The sequence below is a fragment of the Apium graveolens genome, chromosome 1 (assembly GCF_009905375.1).
Source record: "Apium graveolens cultivar Ventura chromosome 1, ASM990537v1, whole genome shotgun sequence".
NCBI classification, from domain to species: Eukaryota; Viridiplantae; Streptophyta; class Magnoliopsida; order Apiales; family Apiaceae; genus Apium; species Apium graveolens.
In genome coordinates, this window is record NC_133647.1 from 77,141,365 (window position 1) to 77,157,919 (window position 16,555).

At 36.6% G+C, this 16,555-nt stretch overlaps 1 non-coding gene across 1 annotated transcript; it reads left to right on the forward strand.

Annotated features, from left to right (window-relative positions):
- The first annotated feature begins 219 nt into the window (after window positions 1–219).
- On the forward strand, window positions 220–326 carry LOC141683833 (small nucleolar RNA R71). Its single transcript, XR_012560461.1, has one exon. It is a non-coding gene; the product is annotated as a small nucleolar RNA R71 (small nucleolar RNA).
- The last annotated feature ends 16,229 nt before the right edge of the window (window positions 327–16,555 follow it).

Below are 16,555 nucleotides of genomic sequence, written 5' to 3' on the forward strand. Positions count from 1 at the left end.
AATAGCGGTGGTTGCATCAACTTCCAGAATACCTGCTACCTTGCCTGACGTCATCCTCTGAGTTGGGTTTTGATGCTCATTTGCAGCCATCGTCTCGATAAGATTATACGCTTCAGTATAGCTTTTAGCCCATAAGGCGCCTCCAGCTGCTGCATCGAGCATGGGCCGAGATTGGGCCCCCAAACCATTATAAAACCAGTGATTACCATCCAATCTGGCATTCCATGATGTGGACATTTTCTCAACATTTCCTTGTAGCGTTCCCAAGCCTCGCACATAGATTCTGTAGGTTGCTGCGCAAATTGAGTAAGAGCACTCCTCATAGCAGCAGTCTTTGCCATTGGATAAAACTTCACCAGAAACTTTTGCGCAAGATCTTGCCACGTAGTGATTGACCCAGCTGGTTCAGAATGTAACCAGTCTTTAGCTTTATCCCTCAGTGAGAATGGGAAAAGCCTCAACTTTATAGCCTCATCAGTCACGCCATTATACTTAAAAGTGCTGCAGATCTCGACAAAATTCCTTATGTGCATGTTGGGGTCTTCAGTTGCCGCTCCTCCAAAAGAAACAGAATTCTGCACCATCTGAATAGTGCCCGGCTTGATTTCAAAGGTGTTAGCTTGAATAGCCGGATGAAGGATGCTTGACTGAATGTCATCAATTTTAGGCCGAGAAAAATCCATAAGAGCTGGATCAGCTTGAACAATACGATCTCCCATGTTTACTGGTTCTTTCTGCTCAGTTCCTGAATCTGAATCCTCAAAATCTAACTTCTCCGGTGTATCAAGAACTTCGTCTTTCTCCTCAGCTGTATCTAAGGTCCTCTTGCGAGCACGAGAACGAGTTTGCATAAACGTTTGCTAAAGTACCTGAAACACAACCGAAAAGAGTAATTAACTACTACGTCCTAATCACTGAGTCCTAATGACCAATGATGGTAAGTACATAAACTAAACAATTACGCCGAGTCCCCGGCAGCGGCGCCAAAAACTTGTTAGGGCAAAATCACGCACTAATATTCACGCAAGTATACGCGTTCGCAAGTAATATAGAATACTTTCTAGTTCGTTCCCTCAGAGACTCAGACTAAGTTATTGTCTAATTAAACTCACTCACCAATGTATGATTACTTCTCAATGTTAAGATAACACTTAAAATTGTTGATTAAACATTAACTATAATTAACTACTTAATTAACCACTTAACTAACACTTCAATTTATTAATAATAAAACACTCATGAGATCACAACTTCATTATTACTTCCTTCTATAGCCATTGTTATTACCTTTAGCATGTGACAGTGATGATATTAATCGAATAACACGAAACTGATAAAAGCCAACTTTCATTGTACTAATACCATTCTACCAAACATCCACAATTAAGATAGAAGTTGAATAGTCATCAATTATGTTGAGTTCCTATATGTCTACAGAAATTGACAACACAACGATTTAAGCACAAGTTATTCCTTTTTGATTACATAAGGCAAATAAAACTGTTAGAGTTACCCACTAATCATGCACAACGTACATGAACCTATGCTAGCATGGCAAGTTCTGTATCTCAAGATCCACCGTCGCTTCACAAGAGATTAACACCCTATCTTATATGTTCGCGACGCATATAAGATGAATACGCATAATCAATACTAGATATCATGCAATCATCACATACTAAAGTATTAAACAATTAAATAAAGAATTCCATAATAAATCCGTTGCAACCCCATGATCACGATTAGCCCATAATAGAACTTATCGCCATCATGGGTTCATATGAAATCATGATAAACAAACACAAGAAAATAACAACTAAACTAATTATATTTAAACAGAGTACGTCACAAGAGTAAATAAGTCAAAGCAAGAAAACTAGCATCCAACGTTACAACAAAACAAGAATCACAAGAATATATGCTTCCTCTTCGTTGCGGTGTGCTAAATCGGTCTTCTTCCTTATCTCCTACGCTTCTTGCAAAACACAATCTAAAACATAATCTCCTCTTAATACTCTGTGAAAAACGTCTCAAATCTACCTATATAATAGTCCCATAAAACTCAGATTACATAGAAGTTGGAAGCCAAACAGAAGTAGAAGTCTAAAATAATTCAGTTTTTTCCCCGACCCTGCGCGGCCGCTCAGCATTTCTGCGCGGGCGCGCAAGGCTGCTGCGCGGCCGCTCAGCATTGCTGCGCGGGCGCGCAGGACCCTACTGGAAAATTTCCAGGTTTGCTCCGTTTCTTCGCCGTAATCTGCCCGTTCTTTTCCTCTCGCAATGGTGAACACATGCCAAGGCTTATTCTTGATGATTCCTTCTCCGAAATGCAACTAATACCCTGAAATGCATAAACACTAGAAAAACGCATCAAATACACAAAATACTTGATTTCAAGACACCAATTTAAGCCATTTTAAGACGTTCTAAGTGGTATAAAATGCCACTTATCAGCCACCAACCTTTGGAGCAATTGAGTTTGCTGTTGTGGCGCCCTCCAAACCCGGGTCAGAATTTTGGGGTCCACATCACATACACAATATATAAACCTGTATATTGAATATTCTTTGCAATGACCGTGCTTTACGTAACCATGGATCGCAACAGGTTAAAGTATGAAAATAAGCCACAACCTTAACTTTCATTATAACATACCAAATCCCAACTAATTTAATTTACAACTGATAATGAAATTATTCTTACAATCTTACTATCTCACTACCGTAGTAAGCTCCTGCTAGCTCGATCCAACTCAATCTGGAATCCTAGGTCCTACATTGAACTGGCAAACCCCGCTATCAACCGTATTCTTCTTAACTATAGAATACATAAAAAGATTTGCAAGAGTGAGATAACTAGCTCGGCAAATCACAATAACAATAATTGAGGTTAATCAATGACCAAACGAGATGATTCAGAGGAATCAAGTTTCTTGTTAAACAATCATTAGAATTGGATATTCATTTTTAATTTTAAAAAAAAACCAAGGTTAGGCTGCTGATCATTCACGCACTAACCCCGAGCAAGGCACACGACTCTGCTCTATAAATTGGATCCAAGGCACACATTGGCCTAATTCGACCACGAATCTGGTCTGACCACGAATTTGGTCCACATAAATAAAACTATCCAATTCTAAGGTAATTCAATATGAACAACAATATAACTTAATAAAACAAGATCATAATCAACAGTGATGAAACATTTGTATAAATGCATGATGCATTTCATGAGTATCACAAGGGTGTATCAAGGTATGTATAAGAAATGGCCTTCAGCATGTAGGAGAATCGAGTGTTAGATGAACAATGATTTTACAAGGTTTAGTTCTTTGATGTCACAAGGTATGGTTGAGCATAAAAGTTCCTGTATGTTTAAACAATTTTGTTCCAATGTTTGGTATATGATGGGTATATATTTATGGAGTACTATCGTATTTGTGTGGTTTAGTATCTGGTAAACCAACAAGAAATGGTTCGCAAAGAGTAAGGCTTACAGCTCAAAAATCAAATGATGTGGCTCAGGTTCAAGGCTGAAGGATTCAAAGTACTTACAATATAAAACAGAGCTATTTTGAATACTTAACAATATGTTACGAGAAAATTTAGAAATATTTTTCATCTCGAAAAAGGTTTAGAAGTACTTGCCTTATCACAATTGATTCCATCTTCACTTGTACTTGTCTAATGATTTTATTCAACAACCACTCGTCTACTTTTCTATGCCTTACTTCTATTCACCGATCACCTGCTGTATTTTCTACGCATCGATTCCACTTTCTGATCACCTGCTTCCCTTTTCTACGCCTTGTCTACTCCTTTGATTCTGCATTTGTAAGGCTTATTGATTTTGATAGAACACTGCAAGACCTTCATTTTGAGTACTCGAGCTTTCCAATCGGAATCCGGTAACGATTTGAAATTGCAGTTCGATTCTCAGAAGTTTATATGAATATAAGTATTTTCTCTATAAATTATATAATTTACTGGCTGCAAATGATTTTCTGTATGAAATATAATACAAAAAAGGCTATTTATAATTACGGGAAATTAGTATCCCGTTGGATCATTCCGGATATAAAATAGTATGTTTATTTATAAAAACGGATCCAAACGGTACCGGTTTTCAGGATAATTATCCAAATCTGTACAATTTGTACTGCGGTCTTGGTCTCAGCGCCTGGTTACATGTATTACGAGGTGATAATTATAATAGTTTAATAAAAAGATCTCGTTTATCAAAAATACGAGTTTTATTAATTTACCGAAATGAATATTGTATCGAAAATATAGCGCTGGGAGCCGCACCGGACAAACCGTACGCCGGATCGAAAAAGTCGAAATATGGAAAATGCTCAGAATATTATAATTAGGTTAGGAAGGAGTTCTCGGAAGAGTTTCAAGTTATGAAAACGTAAAAACGGTTGAGGTCGACTAGTTCCCGATTATATAAAATAGTTTGTAATTACTCAGAAAAAGAAATCCATAAATGTCCAATAAAATCTGTTAGATATATTTGATAATGTCATGGCTAATGTGATTTATGTTTAGTTTTCAGATCTTACTTAAACAAGATAAATCAGTACTTACTGGAAGTCAGGACTTAAGGATATCAGTACTTATATTATCAGGAGATAATCATCAGAAGATGGATATCAGAACTTAAGTACTGAAGGACGTTCAGATAAGGAAATTAGCTGGTTAAAGGATAGAAGATCGAGACAAACATAAGAAGAGATATGCATGAAGAAGGAATTCTATGAAGAATAGAATACTTGGAAGAAAAGATATCTGATTGATATATTTTAGGAAGCAGAATTATATTCCATATCAATTAGCGATTATCTTGTAACTGTGTAGTATATAAACACAGACATAGGGTTTACACTATAAGTGTTATCAAAAACGAAAAGACTATTCATTGTAACCCTAGCAGCTCTCGTGATATTTGTTCATCACTGAGAGAGAACAGTTCCATACTGTAACAGAGTTTATTATTTCAATAAAGTTTGTTTTCTGTTACTTGGGTTATTAAAGTTCGATTTGATTGTACCATACACTGTATTCACCCCCTCTATAGTGTGTGTGTGACCTAACAAGTGGTATCAGAGCCTATCTGTTAATGCACAAACAGTTTAAGATCTAAACACAATCATGTCTAAAACAGAAACTCCAACTAAGCCCACCAAAACTGAAGAACCTCCAAAGACACAAATTCAAAGCCGATATGAGACTATCAGAGTTCCCATATTGAGACCATCTGAATATCCCATATGGAAGGTGAGGATGACCATGTTCCTGGAAGTGACAGATCCAGAATATCTTGATAGAATCAAGGAAGGGCCTCACAAACCAACCAAGCTCGCGGTTGCAGTTGCAGGTGAAGCAGCAAAGACTGTACCAAAGGAGAAGAGTGATTACAATGCTGAAGATATCGCATCAATTGCTAAAGATGCTAAGGTACGACACTTACTGCATAGTGCCATTGATAATGTAATGTCAAACAGGGTAATAAACTGCAAGACTGCAAAGGAGATATGGGATGCCCTGGAAACAAGATGTCAGTGAACTGATACGATGAAGAAGAACAGGAAGACAATACTCACTCAAGAGTATGAATACTTTGACTCAAAGGCTAATGAGTCATTGACTGATTTATATGATAGATTTGTCAAACTGTTGAATGATCTGTCACTGGTTGATAAGGAGTATGAACTTGAAGATTCAAACCTTAAATTCCTGTTAGCTCTTCCTGAATGCTGGGATTTGAAGGCAACAACAATAAGAGACAACTACAATCTTGATGAAACAACTCTTGATGAAATTTATGGAATGCTCAAGACTCATGAACTTGAGATGGAACAAAGAAGCAAGAGGAAAGGAGGAAAGTCAAGGACAGTTGCTCTTAAGGCTGAAGAAGAATCCCCAAAGGCAGCTACCTCAAGGAAAGACAAGGGTAAAGCTCTCTTCACAAAGTCTGATACTGAGTCATCAAGTTCTGAAAGTGATGATGACTCAGAATCTGAAAGCTTGCCTGAGACGGATGCTGATGAGGAGATGATGAAGCTGTGTGCTCTTATGGTGAAAGGGATCACAAAGATTGCATACAGGAAGTTCAGGAAGGGAAAGAAGTTTTCCAGGAAAGGCACAAGTTCTGATAAGAAGAATTTCAGAAAATCAGAGGGCAGAGGAAGAAAGTCTGACAGAGGAGATTATACAAATGTCAAATGCTACAACTGTGGTGAGAAAGGCCACATATCTCCTGATTGTAAGAAAGTGAAGAGTGACAAAGGTAAGGCTCTTGTCACAAAGAAGAAGAGCTGGACAGAAACCTCAGATTCTGAAAGTGAGGAGAATTATGCCTTGATGGCAAATGCTGATAAGGCAAGTGCTGAAAGCAGTTCTGATGCTGCTGAATCAAAGGTACCTCAAACTACTTATGCTTTTTCATACTGATGATATTAATGAGTTGAGAAAATATCTTAAGACCATGTTTATTAGTTATAGAGATCAAACTTTAACATATGAAAGATTAACCTCTGAAAACCTGGCTTTTAAGAAAAGAAATGATTTCTTAGAAAAAGAGTTAGTTATATTCCATCAAACTCAGAAAGATAGAGATGATGCTTTTTATGTTAGGGATGAAGTGCTAAAAATGAATAAATCTCTAAAAGCTGAGTTAGAAAAGGAAAGAGAGGTTATCAGGACTTGGACTAACTTTGGCAGAACAACTCAAAATCTGTTAAGTAGTGAAAACTGGAAAGAGGTGTAATAACCCCAAAATTTTGAACTTTTTGTAACCCTTATGAATAGTGTTTTTGCTGATATTTCTGAACAAGAAAACTTTTCATGCCACACTATGTAGGGGTTCTTATATGGATATTCTGAGATTTTATTGGTACTCTATATTGTATATAAGTGTATGTAAAGATCGTCAGAATCCAATTCCGAACACTTTGATTTTTTCCCGGAAATCCACTAGATACAGAAAGAATTGAGTATAAGATAACAGGATAAAAGGATTTAAATTAAAGGATTATAAGAGAGGATCATAAAAGGAATATAATGTATTGAGAAAGGTTAAGGAAACCCAAGTAATAAGATCCCGGGTATGATCCCTCAAACGAGAAACGAGAACGAAAGTTAAGCGAACCGTATAACAGATCAGCGGTCATTAGGCAAACAATTAGGAGTTAATCAAGGAGGTTAGGGATGATGAGGTCATCCAACCAATAAGAAGAGGGCAAGTGAGGGAGGATGACATCACAAGGTGACATAAGCATGACATAAGGGGAAGGAGGTGTGGTTGATTTAAAACCACACAAAGTTCAAGGTTAAAAAGGTAATTAACCAAAAAACAAATCAAAAGCAACCAAGCTAGGCAAAACAACTCATAAACACAAAAATCATTTCACTTCTTCATCAAGAAGCTCTCGGCTTTTCTCTTCATTTTAAGGAGGAAAATTCAAAATTCAAGTTCTAAGCTTCCTTAATTAGTAAGGTAATTATCTAATACTCCTTATGCATAGATATGGCTATCCTATAAGTTTAAGCCTCCAATTCATTCTCAATCTCTTCCAAGAAATCAATGAAGAAGATAATGAATAGTGATTTGAAGATTTTTAACTTGATTTTCTTTGTTTTTCCTTTAAGATCCAAGCATCCCTAAGATATCTCAAGGCTTCTTAAGGCTTCCTAGCTACTCAAATCACTTCAAGGAAGGTATAACATCTCCAAACCCTAACTTTACTTTGTATATTAGGATGGTTTTGATTGTTATGGTAAAAGAGAAGCTTGATGCTTGTATGTTTAGAGTTTGGGAGGGAGTTGTAGTGAATTGGATGTTGAAATCTTGTTGATTAGTTAAAGGACTTAAGTATAGTTTTAAATTCAAGTTTAAGAATAAGTAAAAATTGTTAATGTTGAGTTGTTGGGGCTGTTATGATGTAGTGTGGATGGAGCTTTGATTGGGTTGTGATTGTGGATTGATTGTGGGTTGAATTGGAGTGTTTTAAATTTGGGAAATCGCGTAAACATAGCCGTCGTAATATCCGATTTACTTTAGGCTGTTTTGTTCTTAACATTAGTACCCGAGAACTCCCTGCTAGGTTTTGAAAATTTCCATGATTAGATATTTCATGTTACGAGCTTCGTTTTGATATGTGGTTCGTTTGATTCCAATGTACGGTTTAGGAGAAACGGCCGTTTTAAGTAACGACGTTTCGCGAATGAACCATTACCCCTCGCCTTACTTTGAAACATAGGTTAAAGACCTTAAAGGACTAATTGGAGTAAGAAACATTTATGTGAAGTGTATTATGCAGTTGGTAAGGCACTCGCAAAAGAATCGCCTTAAAACCCTTAATGGTTAATTTATTAAAAATGGTGGAGCCGAGGGTACTCGAGCGACTTAAGTGAATCGTTAAGCGCAAAAGCGAACGTTAAGGTCTAACTGGTTAAAGTATAGATTCATAAGCGACTTTGGTTTAATTCCAACTTATATGTGTTTTATAGGTTACCAGACTCATCCCAGGACTTTTACCACCCCCAGTCGCTCAGGCAAGTTTTCTACCCGTATAACTGTTGTTGTGATGTATATGTGTATATGCATGATCTTGTGATAAATGCATATTTGTTATTAGCAAATTCTTGCGATATATTGTAGCATGTGATATGGTATATATGCATGCCTATTCCGTATTCTAGATTTATATATCTGTTGGTTCAAATGCTTATTAGTTGCATAATACCTATGCTAGAGATAATCAGTAGTTGTGTATACCTTTAGTATAGGGGACCCAAAGGTGAACATTTTCTAAAACCGGGAGTCGATGTTCCCGAGTATGTTATATATATATATATAAATATTTAAATATATATATATATATATATATATATATATATATATATTGATATAGTTTTCAAAACTATTAATCGAATAAGGTTTATTCGATAACTTTTATTTTATTTAATGAATATTATTACGAATATTCATTCGAGGGCTTATGACTCAGTTTATATTATTTAATGAATATTATTTGAATATTCATTTGAGGATCTATGACTCCGATTATTTGTTGAGATATATTCTTTATTTTATTAAAGAATAAGGTGGCGATAATCAAACTTATCTTGATTATTCAAATAAAGATAGTACTTTCGTATAAGTATATCTTTGGTTATTTAATACTCATTTCAAGTATAAGTTTTACAACTTCTACCTCAATTATTTGTATAAAGATTATTCTTTATGGGAATATTATTTAAATAATAATATTCAGATATTTTCTAATATATTGGGACTGATTTACTTTATTAAATCAGCATTACTCCAAACACTCTTTAAAGTGTTTTCGAGTCTTTAAAATGATTTTTAAAAGTTAGAGCGGATCCCAAAACTCATTTTTATATATTTAAGATCTTCCTTTTTAAAGGGGATTTAAATACTCGCTCAAAACCAGAGGGATCCGGCTCTGTGGTGTATTTTATATTCGCAACAAGGTTGCGGTTTTGGTAAATGAATTGATTACTTACCCAACGTTCGGGAAGTAAGTCCATCTATCGAGTCGGCATAAGCAACATGGGCTCAGTGGGCATCCATGATAGTGTAAGTGGCTCAGTGGGAGTCCATCAAATGCGTAAGTGGCTGAGTGGCAGTCCAGCATAAGGTCCTATTGCGACCAGGGTGATGACCAGTGGGGAATTCGTCCATCTACTAGTAAAAAAGGTTACTTATTGGTATCTTTGCCTGATCAGCAAGATATCGGGTTTATGCCACAATTCTTTTTCCTTCCAAAAATTTATTGGATGTTAAAAACTCTGTTCATACTTTACATGACAGAGGTTTTCAGGAAATGTATAAAGAAGATGTATATGTGGATATATATATCGGAACTTAATGAAGTATATCATAACTTCATTTCCTTCAATAATACTTCAAAGATTAATCTATTCAAATCTTGTCTTGTAGTCTCATCTATGTGATGAACTGTTGAAAGCTCATTATAACTTGAACGGTGGTAGTTCAAGTAGTATTTGGAAAAGATATAAGTATATTGGAGTATCTTGTAACTTCATCTTTTAAACTTATATCTAGTAAATGATTATCTTATGCATGTCAAAGATTTTCAGAAAAAAACGTTGAGACAAGGTTAGAGATATGAGATCACCTTGCAACGATAGTTTTATACAGTTATAAACTGGAACTCTGTGTATATTATGCATGGAAGAGGACTTCCAAGATTTTGAAAAGTATATATGTATATATACTAAATATTTTGCGACTTCATCGCATTAAGATATCAAACTTGGTTCATTTTTTTTGACCAAGACTTTCATGAGTACTATGAGAAGGCTCATATATTGTTAATCATTATACATATTATTTTGGTGGGCTTGCTGCTCACCCTTGCTTTCTTCTTTCATCACACAACAACAGATAGAAAAGATGAACATGACCAAGCTCCCGATTCGCAAGCGGTTAGAAAACGTTCCGCAGTCTTCTGGAAGCGTTGATGCCGCCGTAGCTGAGGTAGGAGTTACCAATAGGCTAGGTTTTCAATTATTGATGAACCAGACTTATGTATATTTATGAATTGTAATAATGGCAAAGAATATGTAAATTAATCAGAAACCCTTTTGAGGTGTAATGACTTATAATTGTGGAATAAAATGACTTGTGTTATTTTTGGTATTCATCTCTGAGACCATAACTTGTGGTGTGTGTGTGTACATTGTGGGGTCACATTACGCAGTAGTTGGTTGACTGTTAAGATTAAGTATTGATAAGGGAAATGGAACTCGTGACAACCCGAATCCCCGACCCCAGATTTGGGGGTGTTACAGAAATGGTATCAGAGCGAAGCGTTATAAACCTCAGAGATGATGTGACGTTAAGATAATAAGTTCACTAAGATAATAAGAACTCTTGCCAAGTTCATAGTTGGACTACCTAACATAGTACTGACAGTTAAAACCCTTATGGGAACCCTTATAAATATCGTGATAGTAACATAGTTCGTTCTCATATAGGGCAGCGGGGCACCGAACCCTGAGGTTCAGGAGCATCAGCATGAGGATGTTTTATTACATGTTGGAGATCAAATTATGAATCTGATAGAGTACCCTAACGAGGGACCGGATGAGATTCATATTGAGAATGTTGCGGTTGACGATGTTATCCCAGAAGGGATTGTTGCCGAGGAGGATCTCGTGGAGGATCCTGATGAGAATGAAGAGAGGACCGCTGAGGAATTGATGACCGCAGTCAGGGCGACTACCAGAGCAAGAATGGTCGCGAGGGTGGCACTAGAGGATGAAGAGTTACCAAGGGCACAAAGGTTAATGAGGGCAGAAGGAGTGGGGCCTTCCACGACACCAATTATACCAGTATCAGACCCTCTTCCCGAGGTTCCTGAAGACATCCATGAGGTTCCACCAATTCCTGTTCCCTCCCCTGTACAGAGCCCAGCACCTACTGAGGAAATGCCACCTTTATCTCCTGCACCATTGTCACCTGATACCGTGCTTGGTTATCCGTTTGGATCTCCTGGGTCTGCGCTGTTGGATTTTAATCGCAGCGGAAGCATGTAAAAGCACTTTTACACATATAAAATCCAAATAAAAGCATATAAATCGTGATTAAAACATATGAATCGATTACTAACCTTTAATAGCGATCCAAAAGCAACGATCGGAGATCCTTAGCAGCTGCTCCTTAAACATGAAGCACTCCACCGGTATCCACCAAGAAAACGACGTTAAGGAGGAGGAGGTGGAGAGAATTAGGTTTTCTAAAAACTTTTGGGTTCGGGTTGGGGTTGAAATAAAAATAGGGTTTATAATAGTATATTTATAGGCAAAATTTTCAGCCGAAATTTTCCCATAAAATATTATTATTATTAACCCATTTATTATTCTCATTAATAATTAAAACACCTTTTAATTATTAATCCTTTTTCTAAACACTTTAGAAATAATTCTCTCTCTTGATTTAATTTCCAAAAATTAAATTCTTAATTAATAATATTAAGAACTTTTCTTAATTAATTTATAATCAATTAAATCTCATTTAATCAATTATTAAATTTTCCAATTAATTATTTAATTCATAAATAAATAATTATCAGCCATTATTAATTAATTCCTCCACCATTAAATCATTCTCTTTTATGGTGTGACCCTGTAGGTTCAATATTAAGCTGGTAGTAGAAATAAATAATAATAAAACTATTTTATCATTATTTATATAAATTCTCCAATTCATTAAATATGATTAATTAATTAATCATATTTATTCTACATCGTGAGGGATACTTCTCAGCATATTGCGACGATCCGGATAATACGAATTCACTGCTTAGAATACCAAGAACCTATTCAGTGAATAGTTACCGTACAATAAACTCCTTCTACCCTACAATGTCCTGATTAAATACAAGGCATGGAACTTGTGTCAAGCCTATCTAATTTAATCATTTGCTTTCCCATTTACTATGCTCAGTTCTATGTAAATTAGAAACTCCTTTCTAATTTCATTCACTCTGGCCAGAGATTCCTGAACTAGCATAAGTGGATCAGCCTTAAACATTCGCTTCCTTCACTGGAAGGGGTAGATCCTTTATTGATCATACACTATCTTCGTGTACAAATTCCTGTACCCAGTAGAGCCCTAATAATTGTCCGTGGAGACTAAGAACTAAACCAAAGTATAGTTCAGTGTACACAAGATGACTATGATGACCTCAAGTCTAAGGATACTTGTACAACTATCACTATGTGAACAACTGCTGACACGTGAGTGAACTCCATCAGTTGTTCAGCTGTGCGAGTCATGTTCAGTGAACTTATTCTATAATAAGCACCTACATACTAGCTATAGTGTCACCACACAAATATCTATGAGAACAGACATCCTTCATAATATAGCAAGCATAGTATGTATCGATCTTTGCGGATTATTAATTACCAGTTAGTAATCCTATGACCAGGAACTATTTAAGTTTAGAGTTATCATCTTTTAGGTCTCACTATTATGATCTCATCATAATCCATAAAAGCTTTACTCTAAACTATGGTATATCTTATTTAAACACTTAAATAGATAGAGCCCGTAATAAAAACAAAACAAGTCTTTTATTAATATTAATGAAATCAAAACAGATTACATAAAAGTTATTCCTAAATCCTAATACATGATTGGACTTAGGACATATTTCTTTCAATCTCCCACTTGTACTAAAGCCAATCACTCTGGTATCTAATACCCATCTAGTCTTTATGATGATCAAAGTGACTTTCATAAAGTAGCTTTGTGAATGGGTCTGCTATGTTGTTATGTGTGTCAACTCTATTTCAATACAACACAAGAAATGTTATCGCGCTCCCACTAACCCTTTTGTAGACACATGGTTCATCTACGTTTTTCATAAAACCAAACTCTTTGATTGTCTCATCAAAACGGATGTTCCATCTACGAGAAGCTTGCTTTAAACCACACATGGTTCGCAGCAGCTTACACACTAGGTTTTCATTTCTCTTGGAAAGAAAACCATCTGGCTATTTGCCAGATCTCATAGTCGTAGTAAGCAGCATTCGCAAGCAAAATCCGAACTGATTATAACAAGGCTGCAGGTAAAAGGTTTCATCAAAGTCAATCCATTGCCTTTGTTTGAATTCATTTGCCACAAGCCTGGCCTTAAAGGTCTCCACCTGGCCATCTGCTCTAATCATTCTTTTGTATCCCGTATACATAGATTTCATTCCGGATTTCATGGCACTATGCCATTTCTCTAAATCAACACTACTCATAGCCTCATTATAGGTCACAGGGTCGTCATCATCAATGATCGACAACTCATTGTCATTCTCAATGACAAGGCCATATTACCTCTCAGGTTGGCGAGACACTCTCCCTGACCTACGAATGGGCTATTCCACAGAAGGTTGTTCAGTCAGAACCGGTGTTTCCACTTGATCCGTAGTAGTTTGTACTTCTTGAACTTCATCAAGTTCAATTTTGCTCCCACTGTTTCCTTCAAGGATAAACTCCTTTTCCAAGAAGGTAGCATGTCTGGAGACAAACACCCGATGATCGGTGTAAAAGTAATACCCTAAAGTCTCTTTAGGATATCCCACAAAATTACATTTTACGGATCGATATTCCAGCTTATCTGGGTCAACTTTCTTGACATAAGCTGGACATCCCCAAATCTTAACGTGTTTAAGACTCGGTTTCCTTTCTTTCCATATCTCATACGGAGTTTGAGGAACAGATTTGGAAGGCACCTTATTCAGTAAATATACTGAGGTTTCCAATGCATAACCCCATAGGAATACTGGAAGATTTGCATAGCTCATCATGGACCGAACTATGTCTAACAAAGTTTGATTTCTCCTTTCAGATACCAATCTGGAGGCGTCCACTGGGAGACTATACCATTTACTTTGAGATAATCCAGAAACTCTCCATTCAAGTATTCACCACCTCGACCTAATCGAAGAATTATAATACTTTGTTTGGTTTGTTTCTTCACTTCATACTTATACTCTTTGAACTTTTCAAAGGCTTCAGACTTGTGTTTCATCAAACACATATCCTAATCTAGATCTATTATCCATGAAAGTAATGAAGTATGAAAATCCACCCATGGCTTGCGTAGACATTGGTCCACATACATCTGTGTGTACCATTCCTAGCAAATTTGCAGCCCTCTTTCCATGTCTACTAAATGGAGACTGTAGTGCCACAATGAAGTGAGATTTCCATCATCCCTTTTCTTTTATTAGTTTGTTCAATCTGAAGTAAATTATGTCACATTTATACATACCATTATTTAAAGTACCACGTCCATAAAGAATATTATCTCTAAGAATAGAACATTCATTATTCTCAATAATAAATGAAAATCCAGCCAAGTCTAACATGGGAATAGAAATAATATTCCTCACAATCGAGGGAACAAAATAACAATTATTTAAAACAATAGTCTTGCCCGTAGGCATATGTAAATGAAATGATTCTACATCTTCAGCAACAACTCTTGCTCCATTTCCCATCAGTAGAATCACCTCCTCTTCCTCAAGAGTCCTACTTCTCCTTAGTCCCTGCAACAAATTGCAGATATGAGAACCACAGGCGGTATCTAATACCCAAGTAGAAATTTTATTTAATGACATATTCACTTCTATCATGAACATACCTGAATCAGAAGCGGTAGTCTCACTACCCTTCTTCTTCTTCAATTCTGCAAGGTAAACCTTGCAGTTCCTCTTCCAGTGCCCAACTTGTTACAGTGAAAGCAAACAACTTTGCTCTTGGGGTCTTCAGCTCTTGGTGGAACCGGATTTTCTTCACCTACTTTCTTCTTCTTGGAAGGATTCCTCTTCCTTTTCTTAGGATTGGAACCTTCACCAATTAGAAGAACAGAACTCTTCTTAGGGGGAAAATTCGATTCAGCAGTCTTCAACATGTTGTGGAGTTCAGGAAGGCTGACATCCAACTTATTCATGTGAAAGTTCACAACAAACTACGAGAACGAACTCGGAAGCGATTGCAAGACCAAGTCTTGGCTCAGCTCCCCATCCATGGCAAAACCAAGTTATCCAAGACGTTCAATCAAATTGATCATCTTAAGTACATGGTCATTCACAGATGATCGCTCAGACATCCTACAACCGAACAGCTCCTTCGATATCTCATATCGAGCTGTCCTCCCTGCCACATCATACAACTCTTGTAGATGCATGAGGATAGTGTGAGCATCCATATGCTCATGTTGCTTCTGTAGCTCAATGTTCATGGAAGCTAGCATGATGCATTGAGCAACATTTGCATCATCTACCCACTTACAATACACAACATGTTCATCATTATGTGCATCACTAGCAGGTTCAGTAGGCTTAGGTGAGTCAATCACGTATTCCAGCTTCTCAATCCTAAGAACAATTCTCAAGTTTCGAAGCCAGTCAGCATAATTAGGACCAGTCAACTTGTGAGCATCCAGTATGCTCCTGAGTGATAGTGCAGAAGACATAATGTATATTGTAAATTTGTAAATGATGAACACATAACAACACTTAGCAAATATTCAATTTCATTTCAAAACACTATATGAATCGGGTCTTTATTCATAAGTGGCTCCCACTAGTTTATCTAATTTATTCAACCCCCTACGTGAAAAAATTAAGCATTCATAATGCTAGTGGGAATAGGGATCCTACATTCCATTACACAACCCCGGCTGTAGCACGAACCGCCATGTAATGTTCAATAGGCAGACAACTCTTGTCAATTACATCTTATGTTATTCCCTAATCAAACTTTAGCCTCTTGAATAATTGAGTCTCGGCTGTGGCACGATAAACTCAATATTCTAAGTCAAGTCTAACCCAACATTCCGTACAGTTGAATCAGTCCCCAAAGGCCCACGGCTGTGGCACGTACCGACAATGATTCAAAAATAAGAACTACTTTTCTATCATGTTGGAAGGCTATGACCGACACAAGCCCGTTGTGTCATTGTCCAATTACTACTTGATATTATTTAATTTTAGAG